We start from the raw sequence: 27,540 nt of genomic DNA, 5'->3' as shown, positions 1-27,540 counted from the left end.
TCCTTTTAGACAAAGAATATAGAGATTATATGCGAAACAGAATAGGGGAATTTTTCAGCATTAATAATGGCTCTGCATCTCCAGGGGTAGTCTGGGACACATTTAAGGCTTGGACACGAGGTGAAACTATCAGCTTTGGTGCGCTTAAAAAGAAAAAATATACTTTGCAAGTTAAGAGCCATTACCAAAAGCTCTCTCAGCTGGAAACAGAACTAATAGCAAAGGTGAGAAATAAGACTGAACTAACGGGAATTCTGGATTCAATCTCAGCAACCAAATCAGCTCTTAGCGACCTGTATCTAAATAAGCTAGCTGGCATTTACCTAGTTAGAAATCAAGAGTGTTATGAATACAGCGAGACGATTGGGCGACTACTTGAAGTCAAAACTAGGCAACAGATATCTGCTCGACATATAGATCAAATAAAAAATATTAATGGCGATATAATTTCTGATGAGAAAGAAATTAGAGACTCTTTTAAAGATTACTATAGGGCCTTATATACAGCAGATAATTCATTGGGTGTAGGCTGCGACTCCCTTCTCTTTTTACCCAAAGTAAAGCTAACAGATGAGGAGGCATCTTACCTTGATCTAGAAATTTCGTATGATGAAGTACAGAAAGAGTTATTTGATTTACCGTCGGGTAAAGCTACTGGTATGGACGCCATACCGTTAGAATTTTATAAAACTTTCTTCAAGGAGATACGAAGGGAGCTTTTAGCTCTCTTTAATTCTGTTAAGGGCTGAGAGGCTCCACCGTTTTCTTGGAGACTGGCAAATATTGTTATATTTCTTAAGAAGGAGAAGGACCCGTTAAATATGGGTTCTTATAGACCAATTACGCTCCTAAATAGCGATACTAAACTATATTCTAAGATTTTTGCCTCACGCCTTAACGGAGTTATGCTGCAACTGGTTTCCCGATGGCAGCATGGTTTTATTCAGGGAAGGGGAACAAAGGATCATATCAGAAGGCATATTACATTACTGGATGCCTCCGATGTTACAAAACTTCCTTTAGCGGTTGCCTTTTTAGATGCAGAAAAGGCGTTCGATCGCGTCTCCTGGAATTATCTGTGGAAATGCCTGGAAGCGAACAATTTAGGTGGAGGCTTTATCAGGGCAATCCAGGCTCTTCACCACAAACCTCTAGCACAGGTCCAGATCATGGGATGCCTTTCTGAACCCTTTTCTATAGAAAGGGGGACAAGACAAGGCTGCCCAATCTCGCCTTTGCTATATGTGTTATATATGGATCCTTTTCTTAGACTTTTGGAGGCTTCTGAGAATATATCCCCTTTTATCTTGAATGACTTTGCCACGAAAGTCTTGGCATATGGAGATGATGTCGCTATTGTGACTTCGGACTTATCTAATGCATTGATCGAAGTTGAAACTCTGGCAGAAAAATTTGGCAGAATCTCTAGATACAAGCTCAATAAGGGAAAAACTCAGATCTTACTAAATAAATATTTGGCCTCTACGGACGAAAGAATAGTCGAGGAGGCAGTATACCTTGGGATTAGAGTCAAGGCCCAAACTAAGGAAATAGTCGATGTTAATCTCACCCCTATCATTTTGAAAATTAAGAAGGATTTGGACCGATGGAACAACCTGAAATTATCTATAAGAGGGAGATGCAACCTGATCAAAATGATTGTCCTTCCAAAGCTCCTATATATTTTTCGCACAATACCTTTAGAAATTCATAATACATGGTTCCGACAGATTGACCATGAGATAGCGAGATTTATCTGGTCTTTTAAAAAAATACGTCGCGCAAATTGTTTTTTAACACTCCCAGTGGAAAGAGGAGGTTTAGGATTACCTGATATCAGACTGTATTATTTAGCGGCGTCGTTTAAATACTATTGGCCTATGTTCCGAGCAGATAATAAGGCTTCTGCAACCCCGAATCATGTTCCCTCTATATTTGAGATTTTAATGGGCTTGGATGCCAGAGGATGCCTACTAAAAATATATGAGCCTAGTTACTTTAAAAAGATACGATTTAAGACTTTGATTACTGCATATAAAAACTGGAACTATGTTAGAAAAAAACTTGCCATGGGTAGGTTCAGTAGATATACCCCATTCTTAGATAACACCCAGATCTCTGCAACACTGTTAGATGGATATTTAGCGAGATGGATAAAGGCAGGGGTCTGTAGGATTTCGAATTTATTGGTCGGGGACCAACCAGCTACATTTGAAATAATTTAAAATAGATTTAATCTCAGCAATAGAGATTTCTTTAAATATTTACAAATAAGGGATTTCATTACTAAAAAAAGAGGTGGCATGAAAGGCTATTCTGTGATTCCTCTGTTGGAGACCATTACCTGCGATGTCCCTCCGTCAATCTCTAAACTTTATAAAATACTTCTTAAAGGGGCTTTAGATGATATTGAGAAACACTCTCTAAAATGGCAGCAAAGGCTTGAGATTATAGACCCAGGTTTGGAAAGAGCTTTCGTTTTGGCCAATACTGTATTAACCACAGCAAACCTTAGGGCGCAATGTTATAAAACATGTTTTGATCTTTATATCACCCCTTCGAAAATTGCTAAATGGGGGGGGCACAGAGGGTATCTATTGTTTTAGATGTAATACTTTGGGGGCGGATCTGGTGCACATCTTCTCTACATGCCCGGTTCTGGATAATTTACGGCAGGAGGTTACGATATTTTTGCGATATGTTTTGAATAGAAATTTTCTGTTAACCCCTCAACTTATGCTATTGGGAGTATCTACACCTCTAGATAATTGTACGGAGTTCTTATTTATTGCCATGGCAATATTTAGACTATGCATTGCCTCCTCGTGGTTAGATCCGCTACCACCCACATTTGGACAATGGAAAACGCGTATGCTCCATATATTTAACCTGGAGAAAGCCCTCTATACTCGGAAAGGGAAAAAAGGGAGAAGTAAGGGACTTAGGATCTGGAGACCACTTAATGACTGGATTAGTGAACTTAATTAACAAAAGTTATATCATTTTTGTATTCTTACTTTTTTTTTTTCTTTTTTTCTCCTTTGTGATATTCGGATAATAATAATAACTTTATTTGAAGTGTTAATGCACAAATTCGAAAATGCCAAACATTGTCTGTCCCCTGTCTGTATGTATTCACGAGCATGAACAATAAAATTTTTTTTAAAAAAAGTGAAAACTCAGAAAATATGTCCTCATTTTAGTCTTTTAGAGCACTAACCATAATTTGATGCAAATAAGACCCTCTCATATATGTAATTTCTAAAGGAAATGCTCTAGGTATTACAGTTTTGATTACATCAAGATGACGTCAGGCGTTCCACACTTTTGTAATAAATATAGAATGTTAGCAATCTAGTTGTTCATTGGGATACTGTTGAGAGGCAGAGGCCAGGGGCACGGACTATGAAAATTGAAGGCAGGTAGGAGAGTGCAGAGGCAACAATTTGACCACACTGGGCAGGCAGGAAGGGCAGTGGCAGCACAACAGACTATGGAGGGCAGTGGAAAGGGGGGCAGGGACAACAAACCAACAATACAGGACTGGCAAGAGAGGCTGTGGCAATATAATAGACCATTGTGGGCAGAAGGAAGAGGCAGTGGTAGTACAACCATACATGCCAACAGACCCGTTTCAGCCAGGAAACGTCCAATGTTTGTAAGCTCAAATGGGCTTTATTTGATCTGTCTCCTGTCTACAATCTCCTCTTTTTCAATGTAACTCAAAGGGGAAAATCAATGCCCCAGTTTTTTTTCAAAATCTCCCTCTTACCAAGTTCAAAATGTTCGCAAGTATGGTACATTGCATCATGGTAGGCAGGAGGAATTGGGGTAGGGACTTGGACTCAAATAACAGAAGAGAGGAGGGACATGGAGAGGTGCACCAAACTGATCCTACAGGGCAGGCATCAGGGATGGCAGCAGCACAATACACCACAGGGCATGCGGGATGGGAGTGCAGCACAACAATCCATAGAAAGCAATAGGGAGGGGACAGGACCATGCACATGGACAACAGAGAACAGAGGGGAAAGAGGCAATGGTAGCTAGCTGACCATAATGGACAGACAGGAGAGAAAGCTGCAGCATAACAGACCATAAAGGGCAGGAGGGACGGATCAGGGGCATTACAATGGAACAGACAAGCCAGGAGGGAGGGAATAAGGGTCTGCACATGGAAACAGAGGGCTGGGGGCAAGGGGGCAGGGCAGGAGCTGCAAGATGACCATGGAGGTCAGGCAGGATGGGCACTGGAAACAAGACACACCATGGAGAGCAACAGTGAGACTATGATGGCATACACACAGACCATGGAGGGAAGGTGGGAGGGGGTCAGGGACAGCTAGCAGACCACACAGGGAAGGTGGGAGGGGCCATGTCAGCACAGAAGACCATGCATGGCAAACGGGAGGGTTAGTGGCAGCACAATGGCTATGATGGGCAAGAAGGAGGGTGTAGGGGCATGCACAAAGGACCATGGAGGATAGAAGGGAGGGTCAGGACCTGGCCACAGACAAGAGAGTTCATGGGAAGGGGCCTCACAAAAGACCGCGTGGGGCAGGCAGGAGGAGTAGTTGCAGCACAACAGACCAGGGAGGGCAGAAGGGTGTGGCAGTAAAATGGACCATGGAGGACAGGAGGAAGGGGATAGGGGCATGGCCTGTGGACAGGCAGGGTGGAGGTGGCAGGGACAGGTTACAGTTATCTGACAATGGTATGCAGGTGGGAGGGGAGTGGCAGCTCAACAGAACACTCAGAGTAGATAGGAGTGGCAGGTCCATGGACCATGGTGGGCAAAAAGGATGGAGCAGGGGCATGCACAAAGACATCGAAGGGCAGGGGGAAGGAGAATAGGGGCAGCAAGCTAAGCACAGAGGCTAAGCAGGAGGTCAATTATGGGCCATAGAATTGGGCAATGGAGGGCAGGAGGAGTGGACTGGTACATCATGCTAAATGGTGGGCAGTGGCAGCACATCAGACCATGCATGGCAGGAGGGAGGAGGCTAGTCCATGGATTCAGACAACAGAGGATAGGGAGGAGGTGGATGGGACAGCAAGGTAACTGTTGAGAGAAGGTGGGTATTAGGAACTTTACTGTTTTTAAAATGTGTGTCTGTGCGAACTACTTAAAATATGAACACATATGCAGCATAATCTCACTTTTATTCAGGAAGAAGAGGACGTTTGTGACTGTGACTCCGGGCTCACTTGGCAAAAACACCCCATGACCCTCCACCCCCATCGCAAAATGTAATGCCCGTGAAAAGGGTAGGTGGACGCAGTGTTAAATAGAACATAGTCCTGAGAGCATGATTGAAAATGAAAACTAGATAAAGTACATGGTATAAACTATGCACCAAAAAGTGTGATATAAGATGAACCGGGGCTTGAAATATAATATGCAATACATTGTGCGCATTGACAGATTCATTGGTGAAGTACTGGGTATTTTAGACCCAGCGGTGCAGGGGCACACACCCTATGACTTCTGGGTTTCACCCTGTTCCGGACCTACAGAAACACAGAGTCTTCTGGGTGAAGTCAAAGAATCGTTTATTGGCTGCAGACCAATGACAGGTATCCTAGAAGTACAACAGCGTGTATGTTCTCAGGAGACTGCTGGAAATCATAGGAACGGACTTCTCCTTAAGTACAAAATATCATGCTCCAGGCACACATTCCTTGGTTTACGATATGGCCATTATAAGTATACATTACAAACGAAAAAGCAGAGTCATGATGACCATCCCACATTCCAGTTCGGCCAGCCCACAATGATTTACACAGTAAGGTTCAGATCCCATGTTTGATGTAAATAGACCCCCCAATAAACATGAGCATCTCCTGTTTTGGGAAACAAGTCATAAAGCAGGAACAAGCAGGTGTGGAAGAGATTAGCCGGGGGATTGTGTAGAATGAAAGGGTTTTATGACGGGTCAAGCCCTGATGCTAATCACAGGTGGACGGAGGAAGGGGAGCTCGTTTGGCCTGGGGCAGCAGAGCCACAGAGAAGTCAGAGGGAAAGCCCATGTACTGTGAGGCCCATATTTACTCCATTATAGCCTATGTGAGGGCAATGACAAGATGGCCACTGCTTCCAAAATGGAACCCGCGTAGTGGAGCAGAATAACGTGTACACAGTGCATTCATAGCTAGAACGATATATAAAGCACTCGTACATGCCGCATTTACCATTTGCGGTTCGCTAATACCAAGATAGACAGGGGTAGGGCCCTGTCCCCTACGCGGTCCCGAATATTAAAGTACGACATTGGAGAGCGTGAGATAGCACAGGCACTAGCGCGTGCTATGCGATATGCGCCTTGGGTTGTAATATGCACAGGGCAGTGTTGTGTAACCTAACTAGTCTCTAAAGTTGTAATATAAAATATGTGCTGGGGAGTGTAACGTTGCATATGCACTGTGACAAAGATATGGATCCCAGATTGTAATATGTATGGCATAGCGCTGTGTGTTATAACATAGGCATCGCGGAAGGCACGTTAGATGGGGTAATATAACCCGTGCGAAGTCAAGTGTGGCATGACATATTCATGGGGTGGTGTTACAGTGCACATGGGCTAGAGAGTGTCATAGCATACGCACTAGCTGGTGGAATACAACACAGAGATGTGTGGCACTCGGCGGGTGCTGGTGGGTGTAACACAGCATTGGCCTCAGCCAGGAGCACGCTGTGACTCTCAAGTGCGGTTTGTCTCCTTTCCAGAGAGTAAAATAAAAAGTATTACACATCCGGCGGTGGATGTTTGTTTTATTAACCGTGAGGGGGGTTTCTTGCATAGTTTGGTCGAATTTTTGTCGAATCCCCTTTGAAAGGCTTGGTGTGCGTATGTATTAAATGTGCCCGTCAATAGCTACCCATGTTTGTATAAATAAACAAGGGTGTCTACTTGGAGAGTACCCACCGGCGGGGGCGCCGGGAGTAGGCACGGTAGGGCGTCAGACACGTCAGAGCTTCACTAGCGGTGTAAATACATTCCACATGGATTCATTGTATGCATAGTCGCCTTTTAATGAATATCACGCAAATCGTCATGGTGATAGGTGCATACGGTTTGTCCAGCATGTCCTAGGTGTTTCTATAAATATATATTTTTAAAAAATAATAAAAAACAAAGGCCAGCCCCAGGGGATGGGGTCCCCGGGGCCATAAGTGACCTGAGGAGGAGGGCATCGCAGCCCCCCTCCTAAAGAATAAAAAAAAAAAAGGCCATGACCCGGGGGTTGGGTCCCCGGGGCCGATTAAGGCCTTGGGAGGGGAGCCACGCGGCTCCCTTCCAAATTAATTTTTTTCAACAAAAAAAATGAGGGTGCATGCCCTGGGGGATGGGGTCCCCAATGGGGTCCCAAGGGCCAATAAATTAGAAAAAGAAGGGGGAAACACAGCCCTCCTTCTTAAAAAAATAAAATAAATAAAAGACCGGCATTGCGCTGGAGGCCATGCCCCCTCCTTGCAGCACTCTGCAAACGCACCCCCTGGCCAGTTGTAAGTTGGGGAATTAATTCCCCTTCAATACTGAGGGTCCCTGAGGGCCAACTAGCCCAACAGATATCTCCAGTATGCGCCAGGGAGATGCGTTGCAGACAGGTGTTCTGAGGCCACGCCCCTTTTTACACCTCTATGCAACGCAGGTCTGTGGTGCTTACTGGAGGTACCTAGTGGGCTAATTTGACCCTAGGGACCCTTAGGATTCAAGGGGACTTAATCTCTCAACTCAGAACGGCCACAGGGCGCGTTTTACTTTATACAGTGGTGACGGGAGGGGACGGGGCCTGAGGTGACGTGTGCAAACACGCCCTGTGGCGCATTTTAAGATGGGGAAATAATTCCATTTCAATGCTAAAGGACCCTGGGGGCCAACTAGCCCACCAGGTGCTTTAAGTAAGCGCCACTGCTCTGCGTTGCAGAGAGGTGGTGCAGGCCGTGCCCCTTTTTACACCTCTCTGCAATGGCGCTTACTGGACATACCTATTGGGCTATTTTGCCCCTAGGGACCCTCAGGATTCAAGGGGACTTAATCTCCCAACTAAAAACGGCCACAGGGGGTGTTTACACAGTGGTGAAGGGAGGGGACGGAGCCTGAGTTAACGTGTGCAAACACGCCCTGTGGCGCGTTTTAAGTTGGGGAAATAATTCCCCTTCAATCCTGAGGGACCCTGGGGGCCAACTAGCCCACCAGGTGCTTCCAGTAAGCACCACAGCGCTGCGTTGCAGAGAGGTGGTCTAGGCCGTGCCCCTTTTTACATCTCTCTGCAACGCAGCTCTGTGGCGCTTACTGGAGGTACCTAGTGGTCTAGTTGGACCCTAGGGACCCTCAGGATTCAAGGGGACTTAATCTCCCAACTTAAAACGGCCACAGGGCGTGTTTACACAGTGGGGAAGGGAGGGGACGGGGCCTGAGGTGATGTGTGCAAACACGCCCTGTGGCGCGTTTTAAGAGGTAGTTTTAATCCCCTGCCCTATTATATACTAGGGACTTACAGAGGAGGTCATGCTAATCACAGGGGGACCCCAACGCATAGTGTTCCCTAGTGTATGTAGGTGTTTTCACTGTATTCTGAGTGTCTTTTAACATAGCACTGGCTCTAGGACTGGTTAGTCAGACTCAGTTACCACCAGTATCCGTCTGAAAAAGTTGAGGGTACAGGATGATTTTGCAACAAGGCTTCTTTCTGCTCTTCTGTTTGTTCTTTCTGCGCGTTATCCTTCTTCCTGCACTTTTCTTCGTCTTTGAGGACTTCTGTTGCTTCTTTCTGCATTTCTTTTTTTTCTTTCTGTGCGTTTTTTCTTCTTTCTTCACATGGACTATCTCTGTAGGCATAGTTAGAAATTTGCATTTAAAAAACCTTAGAAATTCACTGAAAAAACCATAGGTTTCAGGGGCGTTATAGTTAGCTGGACTTTTTACTCGTACAAAACCATTGAAATTCCCCCGTTATAGTTAGTTCAGCTAACTATAACTTGCGTGCCCGCAATGCACTGCTGATGACGTCACATATTACATGACTCATGACATGGTCAGTGACATCACTCATGACATCACTGATGACATCTCAAATGATATCACTGATGACATCACTCATGACATCATCCTTGTGATAGAGTGGCAGACCTCCTATCCCCCTAATATAACCTTTGATACACACATTCAAAAATAGAAACTAAAATTTTCAAAACAATGGACATACCAATACCAGTTACAACAACCTATTCAGTAATTCTAAGATCCACATACACATCCACTCATTCACCAAGTCCTATACAGTCACTCATACATGTACTCACTCATCATATGTACTCATACACCTATACATCCTGTTACACACCGCCACTCCTCCATAGAGTTACTCACACACATAGTCACTCATGCTAATAAAGAATCAAACATCCATTTACTTGCATATACAGTTATACATACACCACCACACTTACTTCTACAGAAACTTACACATACTTGGGGCCATATGTAGGTAGCCTAACATTTACGACTTCATAAATACCGAATTTTACCGATTCGGTATTTATGAAGTGGTAAATGATATGTAGGTAATCCATCGGTAATATATACCGATTCGGAATGGGTCGGTAATTTAGAATCGGTATTTACCGATTCAGTAATGGTAATTGGCATCCCATTGATTCCTATGGGCCAGGAGGCCCATAGGAATCAATGGGAAGCCAGTTACCATTACCGAATCGGTAAATACCGATTTGGTAATGGGGGAGCACAATCAAGGGTGGCAGGGTGTCACAGTGACACCCTGTTGCACCCTTGATTCCTGCATGTGTGCACATGTGGCACACATACATGCCCTAAGGGCATGTATGTCTGCCACATTGCACACTTCAAAGTGCAAAAAAATGCTTTTTTCCAGCTATTCGTCATTTACCACCAACTTTTAGTTGGTGGTAAATAACGAATCCCCACAACAACCACACACTCCCCCTACATATCATTTCAGGATTCGGTATTTACCGAATCGGTAAAATTACCGATTCGGTAATTTTACCGATTCGGTAAATTACCGAATCCTGAAATGTGCCCCCTACATACCAAAAGCCTGAATACCGGTCGGTAACGGGATATTTACCGAAAATCGGCCGTTACCGACCGGTATTGGGCTTCCTACATATGGCCCTTAGTCTTTTAAACAATCACTTATAGAAACACATACTTATTCATACAGGAACTCTTCCAATCACCCCGCTCCCCCTCCCAGCTGCCCCTCCCTCGCTCCGCCCCCCCACTCTCCTCATATGGCAGAGTAGACAACGCGCAGCGTGCACGCGCAGCGGGCGCGCCGATTGTGCGCCGAAGGTGCGCCTAAGGTAAGCCCGTCTGCGCCCGTCCGTGCCTGGCCCGCGCCCAGCGCCCATACCCCTGGCCCCCGAGGACCCCACCCCACCCGCCGGACGTTTGACGCCGCCACCCTCAACGCACTCAACACCGGCCGAACCCCGGGATGCTACCAAGCCACCCCGAGACGCACCCACGGACCCTTCAGCTGCCTCTCCTGCAAGTTCACCTGCATCCGGACCTGCCCCATTCCAGCACCCGCCAAGCCGAACACCAGCAGCAACCACCTCAAGTGCATCCTGCTCAACACCCGCTCCGTCCACAGACACGCCATCCAACTCTGGAACCTCCTCGACACCACATCTCCAGACGTTGCCTTCCTCACGGAAACCTGGATGAACGACTCCTCAGCGCCCGACATCGCCATCGCCATCCCAGAGGGATACAAGATCACCCGGAGAGACCGCAACAACCAGACTGGGGGAGGCATCGCCATCGTCCACAAGAACACTATCCGCATCACGACCAACACCGACGACACCCTGACTACCGCCGAACACCTTCACTTCCAGATCCACACCGACCCCAAGACCACCCTCAGAGGCACCCTGATCTACCGACCCCCGGGACCACGCACAACATTCAGCGAAGACATCACCGACTTCATCAGCCCGCACGCCCTCCCCTCCGCTGACTACATACTCCTGGGGGACATCAACTTCCACCTGGAGAACAACAACGACCGCAACACCACCACCCTGCTTGACAACCTCGCCAACCTCGGACTCAAGCAGCTGGTGTCCACCCCCACCCACCTCGCCGGACACACACTCGACGCCATCTTCTCATCCAGCAAAGACAACGGGCCCGATTCACAGAACTAACTTAAGACAAAATCCTAAACTTACTACCATTTTGGTATTCACAGAAGGCACTTACTCATTTTGGTATTCACAGAAGGCACTTACTCATTTCGGTATTCACAGAAGTTAGGAGTCCTAACTTTAGGACTCCTAAATGCCTTCTGTGAATACCGAAAGTCTTAAAATTAGGATTTTTCTCAGTTTAGTAGTAGTATAGTTAGGACTCCTAACTTTAGGACTCCTAAATGCCTTCTGTGAATACCGAAAGTCTTAAAATAAGGATTTTTCTCAATTTAGTAGTCCTAAGTTTAGGACTCCTAACTTTAGGACTCCTAAATGCCTTCTGTGAATACCGAAAGCCTTAAAATTAGGATTTTTCTCAGTTTAGTAGTAGTATAGTTAGGACTCCTAACTTTAGGACTCCTAAATACCTTCTGTGAATACCGAAAGTCTTAAAATTAGGATTTTTCTCAATTTAGTAGTCCTAAGTTTAGACTTAGGACTACTAAATTGAGAAAAATCCTAATTTTAAGACTTTCGGTATTCACAGAAGGCATTTAGGAGTCCTAAAGTTAGGAGTCCTAACTATACTACTACTAAACTGAGAAAAATCCTAATTTTAAGACTTTCGGTATTCACAGAAGGCATTTAGGAGTCCTAAAGTTAGGACTCCTAACTTCTGTGAATACCGAAATGAGTAAGTGCCTTCTGTGAATACCGAAATGAGAAAGTGCCTTCTGTGAATACCAAAATGGTAGTAAGTTTAGGATTTTGTCTTAAGTTAGTTCTGTGAATCGGGCCCATCGCCTTCAGCCACGCCACTGGACTCCACTGGACGGACCACAGCTGCGTCCACTTCACCTTCAGAAGAACCACGATCCACCACCACCAGCAACAGGAGGCTCGTAGAAGCTGGAACAAGATCTCAGCCGACCAGCTCGCCGCCTCCTTGAGACAGCACCCTCCAGCCAGCTCAGCAAACCCTAGCCAGGCCGCCGACAACCTCACGAAGTGGATCAGCACCTGCGCGGACGAACTCGCCCCACTGAGGACCCCGCCCAACAGACCCGGCAGCAAGAAGGCCCCATGGTTCACCGACTAACTCAAGAGCTCCAAAAAGAACTGCCGAGCCCTCGAGAAAGCCTGGAGAAGGGAGCCAACACCGGACAACATGACCACCCTCAAGCTCGCCACCCGGAAGCACCATCAACTAATCCACGCCACCAAGAAAACTGCATTCAAGGACCGGCTGGACAACAACGCACACAACTGCAAGGAACTCTTCAACATCGTGAAAGAGCTCTCCAACCCCAACGCCGGAAACAACGACATCACCCCATCGCAAGACCTCTGCAACTCCCTCGCCTCCTACTTCCACAACAAGATCGCTGACATACACAACAGCTTCACCCCACAAACAACGCCCCCCACGACCGCACCAACGCCCCCCACCACCACCCTCAGCGCCTGGACCCCGATCAACACAGAAGACACCATCCACACGATGAACTCTCTCCACTCCGGATCTCCGACCGACCCCTGCCCTCACCACGTATTCAACAAGGCCGACGCTGTCATCGCACCCCACCTGCGAGACATCATCAACACCTCCTTCGACACCGCCACCTTCCCTGAGAGCTGGAAGCACGCCGAACTCAGCGCTCTACTAAAGAAACCAACAGCGGACCCCACCGAACTCAAGAATTACTGCCCCATCTCGCTCCTCCCGTTTCCAGCCAAAGTCATCGAGAAGACCGTCAACAAGCAGCTGGCCGCCTTCCTCGAGACAAATGGATCCCTCGACCCTTCACAGTCTGGCTTCCGAGCCAACCACAGCACCGAGACCGCCCTCATCGCTGCCACCGATGACATCCGAGCCCTGCTGGACAACGGAGAAACAGCGGCCCTCATCCTCCTAGACCTCTCCGCGGCATTCAACACTGTCTGCCACCGCACCCTAGTGCAGCGCCTCAGCAACGTCGGAATCCAGGAGAAGGCACTGGAATGGATCATCTCCTTCCTCGACGGAAGGACACAGAGAGTCCGCCTACCACCGTACAAGTCAGAGGCCACCGAAGTCATCTGCGGCGTCCCCCAAGGATCCTCACTCAGCCCCACCCTCTTCAACGTCTACATGAGCCCCCTGGCGGCCATCGCACGCCAACACAACCTCAACATCATCTCCTACGCCGACGACACCCAGCTGATCCTCTCCCTGACCAACGACCCCGCCACCGCCAAAGCCAACCTCCACGAAGGGATGAAAGACGTAGCCGAGTGGATGATGACCAGCCGCCTGAAACTGAACTCAGACAAGACGGAAGTCCTCATCCTGGGCTCCTCGCCCTCCGCCTGGGACGACTCCTGGTAGCCCCCCGCCCTGGGCACCGCACCCAAACCGACAGACCACGCACGAAACCTGGGCTTCATCCTGGACTCCTTCCTCTCCATGACCAGACAAGTCAACGCCGTCACCTCGTCCTGTTTCAACATCCTGCGCATGCTACGGAAGATCTTCCGGTGGATCCCCACCGAGACCAGGAAGACGGTCACCCAGGCCCTTGTCACCAGCCGACTGGACTACGGCAACGCCCTCTACGCCGGAACCACCGCCAAGCTCCAGAAGAGACTCCAGCGGCTACAGAACACCTCAGCCAGACTCATCCTCGACATCCCCCGAAGCAGCCACATCTCCGGACATCTGAGAGACCTGCACTGGCTCCCCGTCAACAAGAGAATCACCTTCCGCCTCCTCACCCACGCACACAAAGCCCTACACGACCAAGGCCCGAGCTACCTCAACAACCGCCTCAACTTCTACGCTCCCAAACGCCATCTCCGATCAGCCAGCCACGCCCTCGCCGCCGTCCCCCGCATCCGAAGAGCGACAACAGGAGGAAGGTCCTTCTCCTACCTGGCCGCCAAGTCCTGGAACTCCCTCCCGACCGACCTGCGCCTGACCCAAGACCACCTCTCCTTCAGGAAGAAGCTCAAGACCTGGCTGTTCGAGCAGTAGCGCCCCCCCCCCCCCTAGCGCCTTGAGACCCTCCGGGTGAGTAGTGCGCTTTATAAATGGCTTGATTGATTGATTGATTGACTTATATACACCAATAGTCACATATACTAGTTTAATACATATGTAGTTACTCATAAAGACACTATTGAGACAGTCATTCACTCACTAACACACTCATCCACCCATATAGTCCTGCACACATGCTGTCTTCAACACATACAAACAGTGAGTCACTCATTCATGCACCTATGCACTACGTAATACCCCTCACCGAACCATACAGACACTCAGACACTCATACTGATACTCAAAAAAACCAACTAATAACCTATATAGACACTCATGTAGCTACTCACCAACCCATGCAGCCACTTATACACAAAGTGAGAGACTGATACAGATATTTACATATTTAAACATTACTCACTAAGCCATGTATTCACTAAGATACACTTAATCAGTCAGTTATACAATCAATTTTTCAAAAACAAATCATTTATTTAGACACTTATATGCCCATTTATTCTTCCATCGACCTTGAGATATACATATATAAAACATATGTAATTTTCAGAAAAACACACATTCACTGGATGATGTCATGAGTGATGTCATCCGTGATGTCATTTGAGATGTCATCAGTGATGTCATGAGTGATGTCACTGACCATGTCATGAGTGATGTAATATGTGACGTCATCAGCAGTGCATTGCGGGCACGCGAGTTATAGTTAGCTGAACTAACTATAACGGGGGAATTTCAATGGTTTTGTACGAGTGGAAAGTCCAGCTAACTATAACGCCCCTGAAACCTATGGTTTTTTCAGTGAATTTCTAAGGTTTTTTAAATGCTAATCCCTAACTATAACATGCCTGAAACCTACGTTTTTTTCAGTGAATATATATATATACACGATTTACACAATATTCATTTCAATGTATTTGAATATTTTTTCACCTTTAAATCTAATTTTCTTTCGCATCCCCTTGCTTTCCTATCCTTTTATATTTTTTTCACATTTTACACTTCGTCCATATAAATTTTTTTTTTGGCAGACTAATATCCATATGATCGACATATTTGCTGTCAGCTCTTTTTAATCTTTTTAGTAAAATATCAGAAGTATGCTTCATATTTTCATTCATGAACGTTTATGAATTAGGTTAACATTGTTGCCTTGCAAATTAGCTTTGGTATTATTAGTTTACATCTTGCACAAGGATATTTCAGCATCGTCAATTGCCCTTCGGGCAACCACGTCAAGGTTTTTATCAAATGTATTCTGTACTTTTACATGGCTACCTTGTGTACATATCCTTTGCAATTATTTGTATTTTACACACTTATTGCGTATTTTGCACACCCATACTATTGCTATTTGCACTTCAACTTGCGTATTTTGCACAACAAACTATTGCACTTTACAAAGTTGTATGTTCATGTATTTTGCATGCCTTCGTGAATATTATATCATGACAAGCAAAAAAGATACATTCTTGTCTAAATAAGAGAAATCTTTTGATATAGAGTGGCTATTAACATCCATATTTCTTTTATGTAGTTCATTGTTGATTATCACATGACCACTTAGTGCTGTGTATATAAGGATATCCAGTTTGGCTGTTACCTTATGTGATCAAGGCCACCTGTTGGCCGAAACGCGTAATGACGTTTCATGCCGCTGCTGATTTCTAAATAAATTTCTGTGAAGCACGATTGGTGTCCGTTTGCTTTCCTCCTCGCCTGCCAGGAAGTGGAAGAATGCGCCAGGTACTTGCATATATATATATATATATATATATATATATATATATATATATATATATATATATATATATATATATATATATATATATATATATCTACTGGCGGTCGCCAGTAGATAGTTATAGTTAGGACCGAGTTTCCATAGGAAATCTCAAAATTCTATTTTGAATAACTTTGGCGCCGGTTGACGATTCCTCGCGAAATTTTCAAAACTAATGGGGCGCTCCGCTCAGCTCCTACCCTGGAAGTCTCGGGGTGATTTGTAAAGCGGGGGCTGAGAAAAAGGGGGGGTCCCAAAACACGTTTTCCCCATGGATTTTTCCATAGGGACTTTAGTCGCAGCTACAGCCTGAACGGCTTAACATAATTATGTGAAATTTGGCAGAGAGGTAGCTAAAAGGTCCATGAAGTGCCTTTTGCAGGTTTGGTGTAAATCTGTTCAGTATTTCCAGAGAAAAAAGCATTTAAAACAATATATATATCTGTAAGCGCGCAGCGTACGCGCTGGGTGCGCGCACTCGGCAGTGCGCGAGCGCACTTCTGATTGGTTGTTAGAAGTAAGTAAACATTCGAATCAGTGGAAATCAGGAAGCGGCGGCCGCCATTTTGTCTCTCGCATAAAGAGGGGGTGAGAAACAAAGGGGGAGAACGTGTAAAGGGGGCAGAGTGGGGAGATATTGACCCACTAGGCATTGTAAGGGGGTCACAGTAGGACCTTGTAGGGCAAAAAATAGATTAATATTTTTTTTAAAAAATTCGCAGAGTGCGCGCACCCAGCGCGCACCCGAAAAAAAAACTAATAAAAAAAAGAATAAAAAAACGCATTTAAGTGTTTAGATATAAGGTGGCTCTAAAAAGAGCCCTTGTGTTCATTGTGTGTTTTTTGGTACCTACAAGTAAGTACCGATGCAGAGTCTAAAGTTCAAGAGGAAGACTCTGTTGCCTTCATCAGTGAAGTGTACACGATCTCCTCTATAAATGTCTTGCATGTTGTAACGCAAGTTGTTGTGGTATATAGAACCCATACCATAGTCTCTGAGGAAAGCAGAAATAGATTTGTTGACGTGCTTCCTTGCTTTGTCAATCTGTGGACAAAATTGGTTGGACCAGTTCCACTTTTGCCTTTGGCATATATTAGAATATACAAAGGCAGTTTGTGGAAAAAGCGACATCAATTGCACACAGGTGTCCTTAATAAGCATTTCCAGACCTACCCCAGTTAGAGTGCCTAGGTCATTACCACCACAGTGCACAATTAAAAAGGTTAGGCTGTGGGAGATGTAGAAAGGTTTTCACCAAAGGCATTAATTGGTGCCACTTTAACCCTCTCTGACCAATCCATTTAATGTCTACATTTGGCAAAGCAAGGTCTCTCACCATACCTCTTTTTTCTGCAAACTTTTCACTCCAGATGACATAGCTGTGACCTACAATCCACACTGTGAACATCTTCCAAGGAGATCTGGATGCACTCAGGAGGTGTCTTTCAGTAGAAAGGCAATATGAAATGAAAGACAGTTGTAAAATGGAGGCATACATATTGTTTTAACATAAAAAGAACACATTGGCTGATTCAAATCTTTTAACAGAAAAAAGTAGGCTGTATGTGTATATTTTTAGAAGCATGTTTTGTATTGGTACAGAAAATTGTGTTCCCACAGAAGATTAGATTGGATTTGCTGTTAGGTTGGACAGGTGAACCACTCTTGCTCTTGGGATTTGAAACATTGTGTGCTGAACTTCTGACCTCTCTCCTCACAGCAGTGTTCCATGAGCTGTTGCTATGGTAGCAGGCAGAAGTCAAGTAGGGGGAAGGGTACATTTGGAAAGGGGTTGAAGTTTTCAACCAATAGAAATGTGTGATTTCATTTGAAAAAAAGTGGGAAGCACTGAGATTTGAAATTAACATGTATATGTGTGAAAAAAGAGAGGGAAACATTGCCATTTACTGGTTCTGGAGAGAGGAGAGAGGTGTAGAGCTCTGATATTCTGACTCTGATAGTCTGCTGTTTGAGTGGCACATTTCTTTCACAACTAACTAATTTTAAAGGTGAGTTATGAGTTTGAGAGAGGATGTATGTGGTGATTTTTGAGATAAATATTAGAATTGTGAATCTTCTTCAAAAGTTATGTTTTACATTTTGAGGTTTGGGAGATATTGAACTGTCTTGAACTTGTAAGATATTATGGAGTATGTTTTCAACATAAGTTAATGTGTACTGGTAACAATGAGGAATACTGTTTTGTGCCTACCATCAAACCATGAGTCTGTGTGCAGAGAAGAATTGTTGACAGAGATTTAATTTGTTTTGCTGTTGAAAAGTAAGACTTGCAGTTGAAAGAAAAGGACAGCTTCTTTTTAATTGTGATGGTTAGGATTTAGCAGAAAAAAATTTGAAAGAAAAGAGAGGAAAATGGCAACACATTTGAAATTAGCATTAGTTCTGTAAGAATTGCAGTCCCAGGAAAGGGGCAGCCTGTGTTTTGTGCCTACAAACACAGCATGAGTCTGTGTGCATGTAGGAATTGTTGTCTGAGATTTAATTTGTGAAGTTGTTGTTCTGTAAGAACTGCAGACCCAGGAAAGGGGCAGTCTGTTTTAAAAACACAAATTAACTCTTACCACACATGCACTGTTACATACATCCCAGCAGTCTTCATGCAGTTTTGGAAGTCTCTTTGCTCATCTGTCTTGCACCAGACAATACACAGTCTCCAGAAACACACTCTTGGCACACACGCAGCAGCTTCTCCAACACTCCCATGCATAGTACTCAGCTCTGTGTGCTGTTTCAGATAGCACTGTGTAACGCAAACACATTCAACGTCACCAAGGCTCATTTCCTTTGCTCTAGTGTAGTCACTCACCCAGGTTGCACATGCTCATGGTATGAAAAAGCAGTTAGGACATGTGCTCTTTTCTGCCTCTGTAATCTACAAGGAAAATGTGTCAGGCTGTAACAGTAATTATCACTTGCTCTACCACAGTAGTAAATGTGCTTTGAAATTGCCAATCAAATTCTGTTTTCTGCTTAGAATCACACCATGAGGCTGTGTGCGCACAGGAATTGTGGCCAGAGTTGTAATTTGTGTTGCAGTTGTTCTGTAAAACATGCACTTGCAGGAAAGGGACAGCTTGTTTTCTTCAAATGTGGTGGTTAGCACTCAGCAGAAATCACTAAATCGCAAATGAGAGGCAAAAGCTAAAACATTTGAAACCAACAGGGTAGATTTTCCTTTCAAAATAGCAAAGGCACAGGTAGTTGCCATATGTTCAAAACTGAAATTAACCCTTAGCACACATGCACTATTACATACATCCCAGCAGTCTTCTTGCAGTTTTGGAAGTCTCTTTGCTCATCTGTCTTGCACCAGACAATACACAGTCTCCAGAAACACACTCTTGGCACACACGCAGCAGCTTCTCCAACACTCCCATGCGTAGTACTCAGCTCTGTATGCTGTTTCAGATAGCACTGTGTAACGCAAACACATTCAACGTCACCAAGGCACATTTCCTTTGCTCTAGTGTAGTCACTCACCCAGGTTGCACATGCTCATGGTATGAATTAGCTGTTAGGACATGTGCTCTTTTCTGCCTCTGTAATCTACAAGGAAAATGTGTCAGGCTGTAACAGTAATTATCACTTGCTCTACCACAGTAGTAAATGTGCTTTGAAATTGCCAATCAAATTCTGTTTTCTGCTTAGAATCACACCATGAGGCTGTGTGCACACAGGAATTGTGGCCAGAGATGTAATTTGTGTTGCAGTTGTTCTGTAAAACATGCACTTGCAGGAAAGGGACAGCTTGTTTTCTTCAAATGTGGTGGTTAGCACTCAGCAGAAATCACTAAATCGCAAATGAGAGGCAAAAGCTAAAACATTTGAAACCAACAGGGTAGATTTTCCTTTCAAAATAGCGAAGGCACAGGTAGTTGCCATATGTTCAAAACTGAAATTAACCCTTAGCACACATGCACTGTTACATACATCCCAGCAGTCTTCATGCAGTTTTGGAAGTCTCTTTGCTCATTTCTCTTGCACCAGACAATACACAGTCTCCAGAAACACACTCTTGGCACACACGCAGCAGCTTCTCCAACACTCCCATGCGTAGTACTCAGCTCTGTGTGCTGTTTCAGATAGCACTGTGTAACGCAAACACATTCAACGTCACCAAGGCACATTTCCTTTGCTCTAGTGCAGTCACTCACCCAGGTTGCACATGCTCATGGTATGAAGTAGCTGTTAGGACATGTGCTCTTTTCTGCCTCTGTAATCTACAAGGAAAATGTGTCAGGCTGTAACAGTAATTATCACTTGCTCTACCACAGTAGTAAATGTGCTTTGAAATTGCCAATCAAATTCTGTTTTCTGCTTAGAATCACACCATGAGGCTGTGTGCACACAGGAATTGTGGCCAGAGATGTAATTTGTGTTGCAGTTGTTCTGTAAAACATGCACTTGCAGGAAAGGGACAGCTTGTTTTCTTCAAATGTGGTGGTTAGCACTCAGCAGAAATCACTAAATCGCAAATGAGAGGCAAAAGCTAAAACATTTGAAACCAACAGGGTAGATTTTCCTTTCAAAATAGCAAAGGCACAGGTAGTTGCCATATGTTCAAAACTGAAATTAACCCTTAGCACACATGCACTGTTACATACATCCCAGCAGTCTTCATGCAGTTTTGGAAGTCTCTTTGCTCATTTCTCTTGCACCAGACAATACACAGTCTCCAGAAACACACTCTTGGCACACACGCAGCAGCTTCTCCAACACTCCCATGCGTAGTACTCAGCTCTGTGTGCTGTTTCAGATAGCACTGTGTAACGCAAACACATTCAACGTCACCAAGGCTCATTTCCTTTGCTCTAGTGTAGTCACTCACCCAGGTTGCACATGCTCATGGTATGAAGTAGCTGTTAGGACATGTGCTCTTTTCTGCCTCTGTAATCTACAAGGAAAATGTGTCAGGCTGTAACAGTAATTATCACTTGCTCTACCACAGTAGTAAATGTGCTTTGAAATTGCCAATCAAATTCTGTTTTCTGCTTAGAATCACACCATGAGGCTGTGTGCGCACAGGAATTGTGGCCAGAGATGTAATTTGTGTTGCAGTTGTTCTGTAAAACATGCACTTGCAGGAAAGGGACAGCTTGTTTTCTTCAAATGTGGTGGTTAGCACTCAGCAGAAATCACTAAATCGCAAATGAGAGGCAAAAGCTAAAACATTTGAAACCAACAGGGTAGATTTTCCTTTCAAAATAGCAAAGGCACAGGTAGTTGCCATATGTTCAAAACTGAAATTAACCCTTAGCACACATGCACTGTTACATACATCCCAGCAGTCTTCATGCAGTTTTGGAAGTCTCTTTGCTCATTTCTCTTGCACCAGACAATACACAGTCTCCAGAAACACACTCTTGGCACACACGCAGCAGCTTCTCCAACACTCCCATGCGCAGTACTCAGCTCTGTGTGCTGTTTCAGATAGCACTGTGTAACGCAAACACATTCAACGTCACCAAGGCTCATTTCCTTTGCTGTAGTGTAGTCACTCACCCAGGTTGCACATGCTCATGGTATGAAGTAGCTGTTAGGACATGTGCTCTTTTCTGCCTCTGTAATCTACAAGGAAAATGTGTCAGGCTGTAACAGTAATTATCACTTGCTCTACCACAGTAGTAAATGTGCTTTGAAATTGCCAATCAAATTCTGTTTTCTGCTTAGAATCACACCATGAGGCTGTGTGCACACAGGAATTGTGACCAGAGATGTAATTTGTGTTGCAGTTGTTCTGTAAAACATGCACTTGCAGGAAAGGGACAGCTTGTTTTCTTCAAATGTGGTGGTTAGCACTCAGCAGAAATCACTAAATCGCAAATGAGAGGCAAAAGCTAAAACATTTGAAAGCAACAGGGTAGATTTTCCTTTCAAAATAGCAAAGGCACAGGTAGTTGCCATATGTTCAAAACTGAAAATAACCCTTAGCACACATGCACTGTTACATACATCCCAGCTGTCTTCATGCAGTTTTGGAAGTCTCTTTGCTCATTTCTCTTGCACCAGACAATACACAGTCTCCAGAAACACACTCTTGGCACACACGCAGCAGCTTCTCCAACACTCCCATGCGTAGTACTCAGCTCTGTGTGCTGTTTCAGATAGCACTGTGTAACGCAAACACATTCAACGTCACCAAGGCACATTTCCTTTGCTCTAGTGCAGTCACTCACCCAGGTTGCACATGCTCATGGTATGAAGTAGCTGTTAGGACATGTGCTCTTTTCTGCCTCTGTAATCTACAAGGAAAATGTGTCAGGCTGTAACAGTAATTATCACTTGCTCTACCACAGTAGTAAATGTGCTTTGAAATTGCCAATCAAATTCTGTTTTCTGCTTAGAATCACACCATGAGGCTGTGTGCACACAGGAATTGTGGCCAGAGATGTAATTTGTGTTGCAGTTGTTCTGTAAAACATGCACTTGCAGGAAAGGGACAGCTTGTTTTCTTCAAATGTGGTGGTTAGCACTCAGCAGAAATCACTAAATCGCAAATGAGAGGCAAAAGCTAAAACATTTGAAACCAACAGGGTAGATTTTCCTTTCAAAATAGCAAAGGCACAGGTAGTTGCCATATGTTCAAAACTGAAATTAACCCTTAGCACACATGCACTGTTACATACATCCCAGCAGTCTTCATGCAGTTTTGGAAGTCTCTTTGCTCATTTCTCTTGCACCAGACAATACACAGTCTCCAGAAACACACTCTTGGCACACACGCAGCAGCTTCTCCAACACTCCCATGCGTAGTACTCAGCTCTGTGTGCTGTTTCAGATAGCACTGTGTAACGCAAACACATTCAACGTCACCAAGGCTCATTTCCTTTGCTCTAGTGTAGTCACTCACCCAGGTTGCACATGCTCATGGTATGAAGTAGCTGTTAGGACATGTGCTCTTTTCTGCCTCTGTAATCTACAAGGAAAATGTGTCAGGCTGTAACAGTAATTATCACTTGCTCTACCACAGTAGTAAATGTGCTTTGAAATTGCCAATCAAATTCTGTTTTCTGCTTAGAATCACACCATGAGGCTGTGTGCGCACAGGAATTGTGGCCAGAGATGTAATTTGTGTTGCAGTTGTTCTGTAAAACATGCACTTGCAGGAAAGGGACAGCTTGTTTTCTTCAAATGTGGTGGTTAGCACTCAGCAGAAATCACTAAATCGCAAATGAGAGGCAGAAGCTAAAACATTTGAAACCAACAGGGTAGATTTTCCTTTCAAAATAGCAAAGGCACAGGTAGTTGCCATATGTTCAAAACTGAAATTAACCCTTAGCACACATGCACTGTTACATACATCCCAGCAGTCTTCATGCAGTTTTGGAAGTCTCTTTGCTCATTTCTCTTGCACCAGACAATACACAGTCTCCAGAAACACACTCTTGGCACACACGCAGCAGCTTCTCCAACACTCCCATGCGCAGTACTCAGCTCTGTGTGCTGTTTCAGATAGCACTGTGTAACGCAAACACATTCAACGTCACCAAGGCTCATTTCCTTTGCTGTAGTGTAGTCACTCATCCAGGTTGCACATGCTCATGGTATGAAGTAGCTGTTAGGACATGTGCTCTTTTCTGCCTCTGTAATCTACAAGGAAAATGTGTCAGGCTGTAACAGTAATTATCACTTGCTCTACCACAGTAGTAAATGTGCTTTGAAATTGCCAATCAAATTCTGTTTTCTGCTTAGAATCACACCATGAGGCTGTGTGCACACAGGAATTGTGACCAGAGATGTAATTTGTGTTGCAGTTGTTCTGTAAAACATGCACTTGCAGGAAAGGGACAGCTTGTTTTCTTCAAATGTGGTGGTTAGCACTCAGCAGAAATCACTAAATCGCAAATGAGAGGCAAAAGCTAAAACATTTGAAAGCAACAGGGTAGATTTTCCTTTCAAAATAGCAAAGGCACAGGTAGTTGCCATATGTTCAAAACTGAAAATAACCCTTAGCACACATGCACTGTTACATACATCCCAGCAGTCTTCATGCAGTTTTGGAAGTCTCTTTGCTCATTTCTCTTGCACCAGACAATACACAGTCTCCAGAAACACACTCTTGGCACACACGCAGCAGCTTCTCCAACACTCCCATGCGTAGTACTCAGCTCTGTGTGCTGTTTCAGATAGCACTGTGTAACGCAAACACATTCAACGTCACCAAGGCACATTTCCTTTGCTCTAGTGCAGTCACTCACCCAGGTTGCACATGCTCATGGTATGAAGTAGCTGTTAGGACATGTGCTCTTTTCTGCCTCTGTAATCTACAAGGAAAATGTGTCAGGCTGTAACAGTAATTATCACTTGCTCTACCACAGTAGTAAATGTGCTTTGAAATTGCCAATCAAATTCTGTTTTCTGCTTAGAATCACACCATGAGGCTGTGTGCGCACAGGAATTGTGGCCAGAGATGTAATTTGTGTTGCAGTTGTTCTGTAAAATATGCACTTGCAGGAAAGGGACAGCTTGTTTTCTTCAAATGTGGTGGTTAGCACTCAGCAGAAATCACTAAATCGCAAATGAGAGGCAAAAGCTAAAACATTTGAAACCAACAGGGTAGATTTTCCTTTCAAAATAGCAAAGGCACAGGTAGTTGCCATATGTTCAAAACTGAAATTAACCCTTAGCACACATGCACTGTTACATACATCCCAGCAGTCTTCATGCAGTTTTGGAAGTCTCTTTGCTCATTTCTCTTGCAACAGACAATACACAGTCTCCAGAAACACACTCTTGGCACACACGCAGCAGCTTCTCCAACACTCCCATGCGTAGTACTCAGCTCTGTGTGCTGTTTCAGATAGCACTGTGTAACGCAAACACATTCAACGTCACCAAGGCTCATTTCCTTTGCTCTAGTGTAGTCACTCACCCAGGTTGCACATGCTCATGGTATGAAGTAGCTGTTAGGACATGTGCTCTTTTCTGCCTCTGTAATCTACAAGGAAAATGTGTCAGGCTGTAACAGTAATTATCACTTGCTCTACCACAGTAGTAAATGTGCTTTGAAATTGCCAATCAAATTCTGTTTTCTGCTTAGAATCACACCATGAGGCTGTGTGCGCACAGGAATTGTGGCCAGAGATGTAATTTGTGTTGCAGTTGTTCTGTAAAATATGCACTTGCAGGAAAGGGACAGCTTGTTTTCTTCAAATGTGGTGGTTAGCACTCAGCAGAAATCACTAAATCGCAAATGAGAGGCAAAAGCTAAAACATTTGAAACCAACAGGGTAGATTTTCCTTTCAAAATAGCAAAGGCACAGGTAGTTGCCATATGTTCAAAACTGAAAATAACCCTTAGCACACATGCACTGTTACATACATCCCAGCAGTCTTCATGCAGTTTTGGAAGTCTCTTTGCTCATCTGTCTTGCACCAGACAATACACAGTCTCCAGAAACACACTCTTGGCACACACGCAGCAGCTTCTCCAACACTCCCATGCATAGTACTCAGCTCTGTGGGCTGTTTCAGATAGCACTGTGTAACGCAAACACATTCAACGTCACCAAGGCTCATTTCCTTTGCTGTAGTGTAGTCCCTCACCCAGGTTGCACATGCTCATGGTATGAAGTAGCTGTTAGGACATGTGCTCTTTTCTGCCTCTGTAATCTACAAGGAAAATGTGTCAGGCTGTAACAGTAATTATCACTTGCTCTACCACAGTAGTAAATGTGCTTTGAAATTGCCAATCAAATTCTGTTTTCTGCTTAGAATCACACCATGAGGCTGTGTGCACACAGGAATTGTGACCAGAGATGTAATTTGTGTTGCAGTTGTTCTGTAAAACATGCACTTGCAGGAAAGGGACAGCTTGTTTTCTTCAAATGTGGTGGTTAGCACTCAGCAGAAATCACTAAATCGCAAACGAGAGGCAAAAGCTAAAACATTTGAAACCAACAGGGTAGATTTTCCTTTCAAAATAGCAAAGGCACAGGTAGTTGCCATATGTTCAAAACTGAAAATAACCCTTAGCACACATGCACTGTTACATACATCCCAGCAGTCTTCATGCAGTTTTGGAAGTCTCTTTGCTCATCTGTCTTGCACCAGACAATACACAGTCTCCAGAAACACACTCTTGGCACACACGCAGCAGCTTCTCCAACACTCCCATGCGTAGTACTCAGCTCTGTGTGCTGTTTCAGATAGCACTGTGTAACGCAAACACATTCAACGTCACCAAGGCTCATTTCCTTTGCTCTAGTGTAGTCACTCACCCAGGTTGCACATGCTCATGGTATGAAGTAGCAGTTAGGACATGTGCTCTTTTCTGCCTCTGTAATCTACTAGGAAAATGTGTCAGGCTGTAACAGTAATTATCACTTGCTCTACCACAGTAGTAAATGTGCTTTGAAATTGCCAATCAAATTCTGTTTTCTGCTTAGAATCACACCATGAGGCTGTGTGCGCACAGCAATTGTGGCCAGATTTGTAATTTGTGTTGCAGTTGTTCTGTAAAACATGCACTTGCAGGAAAGGGACAGCTTGTTTTCTTCAAAAGTGGTGGTTAGCACTCAGCAGAAATCAGTAAATCACAAATGAGAGTCAAATGCTAAAACATTTTAAATGATTGAAAAGCTAAAAAAATGTTAAATGAATTATAATTACAAAAAGGTATTTTTTTTACAGTTTCTTGCAGGTATTGCTGAACACCAGTGAAAAAATAAAAAAATGCCTTTAAGGACAAGAAAGAGGAAAGAAAAGCAACAACAACTATATCTGGACAAAACTGGAAAAAAAAATAGGAGGAAAAGCTGGTGATGGCAAAAAGAAAAAGTCTACTGGTAAGCAGAGTAGAGATTTCTTAAAAAAGATCTTCAAAAAACAAAAAAATGTAAAAAATAAATGTAAAACAAACAGTGTTTTAGGTACAAAGCAACAACAGAGTCAACAGCAAAAAACAAAAGCTAATGTACAATCAGAAGTAAGTAAAAGTGATTTAACACGAAAATTAGATTTTAAAAACATTCGTCAAAAAATGTTTCAGAGAAGAGTGATGTTAAATTTGCTAAAGGATGTGAAAAAATATAAGAAAAAAACTAAATTTATCAAGAAAAAAAAATTATAGAAAATATTGTAAGTAAGGCTTTGGAAATAAAAAGAAAACTTTTTATTTTAATTTTGAATAGGATGCGTAGATTAGATAAATTAGTCAATGCAATGAAGTCACAAAGCAAAAGGAAAAGAGAAGTGAAAAAAAGTAACTTTTGTAAAGTGTTCTTGGGAGAATGGAAGCACAGATCAAGTACTGAACCATTTTTTAATGAAGAGAGTTATCTTCAAAGTAATAGCTTGTTGCATGCAGTTGACACCAATGGTAGAGCATATGAAGTTAGAGATGGTTGTGTGATGGAAAAGGAGAAAATGGTTCCAAGAAATGAGGAAGAAGTGATGGCTGCTGAGGCTATGGGGAGACGTCCAAAAGCCCCAGTGTACACTTGGAATTGTAGTAGTATTTGTATTGTGCGTCAGGAATCTATTGATAAATTACGTAAGTTTCTAAGAGAATA

This window comes from Triturus cristatus, chromosome 5_2 (genome assembly GCF_964204655.1).
Source record: "Triturus cristatus chromosome 5_2, aTriCri1.1, whole genome shotgun sequence".
Lineage (NCBI taxonomy): Eukaryota > Metazoa > Chordata > Amphibia > Caudata > Salamandridae > Triturus > Triturus cristatus.
Note: the sequence above shows the minus strand (reverse complement) of the source record.